General features: G+C 44.2%; 1 protein-coding gene across 1 annotated transcript in view; it reads right to left on the bottom strand.

Annotated features, from left to right (window-relative positions):
* Nucleotides 1-1,379, bottom strand: part of CCDC92 (coiled-coil domain containing 92) — a 17,316-nt gene extending 15,937 nt beyond the window's left edge. The window contains exon 1 of the mRNA XM_057378851.1: nt 1,304-1,379. The gene's annotated coding sequence lies outside the window, so the exon portion shown is untranslated. The remainder of the gene's footprint in view (nt 1-1,303) is intronic.
* Nucleotides 1,380-1,639: the final 260 nt, after the last annotated feature.

Below are 1,639 nucleotides of genomic sequence, written 5' to 3'. Positions count from 1 at the left end.
GGAGGGGCTGTCGTGGTTTAAGCCCAGCTGGAAGTTAAGCACCACGCAACTCCYCCCTCTCTTCCCCCACGAMCCMCCAGTGGAATGGGGAGGAGAATCAAAAGTAAAATTTGTAGGTGGAGATAAGGACAGTTCAATAATTGAAAAGAAAGTAAAATACAGTGATAATGACAACAAAAAGGGAAAGGAATAATACCCTAAAACTAGTGATGCACAATGCAATTGCTCATTTCCAGCTGACTGATGCCAGACTGCCCCTTTCCAAATCCAGATCAGCCCTCCTTCCAGGTAACTTCCCCCATTTATACACTGGGCATAATGTTCTATGGTGTGGCATATCCCTTTGGCTCATTCAGGACACCTGTGCAAGCTTTGCTCCCTTCCAGTTCCTTTCTCAAAACTCCCCACTGGTAAAGCATGACACACAAAAACCAAAAAAAAAAAAGATCCTTGACTTAGGATAAACAGAATGTAAAGAAACCAAAACATTGTGTAATCAACACCATTCTCCTTCCAAATCCAAAACACAGCACAGTACCAGCTACTGAGAACAGCTGAAGTGAGGAAAGAGGTGTGCCAGGTGTGTTGGGAGCAGTGAGTGTGCACATGTGTGTGTTGGTGTGAAGGACGAGGGGTGGAAACACATCTGTGAGCAGCAGCTGTGTGTGCTCCAAAGAATCATGGCAGCATGTGTGTGGATGTGTGGGGAAAAGCCTGCCTGGAGTCTGGGGGAGCTTTTTGTGCTGTTGGCACACGTGTGTGTGTGTTTRTGTTTCCCCCAAGCCCACTGGAACAAGCGCAGCTGCAGCAGAGCCCCAGGAGAGCTGTGGGGGTGGAATTCCTGCAGCTCTGCACATGCACCTTCACTCTGCACTGTCATTTCTGCATTAATACATGAATAWATGTGACCTTCCACTGCCCACTGGTGGGGTAGGCTCTGGGTATGTACATGGTTYGATGTTCTCTGCATTTTCTCTACAAATCAATGTGGAGGATGTTGACACATGGYACAGTCACTGGCCTGGGATTCTATCTCTGGCAGATGCACACAAACACATGTTCCTACAGTGTCTTCTATGTTTGTTATGGAAATAAAATACTTCATTATAAGGGCCTTCAAAATTAAGAGACAGAAACTTGACTTTYTGAAGCAACCAGTAGAAAAGGCCTATTACACTTTCTAGAAGTCAGAGAGAATAATTTTCTTATTCAAAAGATGCACTGTTCACAGCACAGGGAAGTATTTCACACCTTCACCAAAATCAAATTCAGTGTCAAGCTGCGAGCTGGTGGCTCTACCTACCTTCAAGGTGATTCTGTTGTGTGTGAGGACACAGAGGGTGGATATTTATGCACCTTGCAGCTCCTAAAGCCAGGGAAATGGAAGCATAGCCTAGAGGGAAATATTTTAAAGAAAATTCATTAGTCCTTAGCCAAAGCTAAAAACAAGGATGATCAGTTTTAAATGGGCATTAAGATTGTGAAAAGCCTGGTAAGGGGGAGATTTAGCTCTGCCAGCAGCAGTGCAGGAAGGCTCTTCCATTTAATCTCAGATCCATCCAGCTTTTTATATAAAATATGGACTCTTAATTTAGGATCCTGTTAGGTGACAAACTAGTCTGAGAAAATGATTCAATTA

This window comes from Malurus melanocephalus, unplaced genomic scaffold (assembly GCF_030028575.1).
Source record: "Malurus melanocephalus ecotype Western Australia unplaced genomic scaffold, MMel_1.1 scaffold_377, whole genome shotgun sequence".
Lineage (NCBI taxonomy): Eukaryota > Metazoa > Chordata > Aves > Passeriformes > Maluridae > Malurus > Malurus melanocephalus.
Note: the sequence above shows the minus strand (reverse complement) of the source record. Positions and strands in the feature narration are given on the sequence as shown.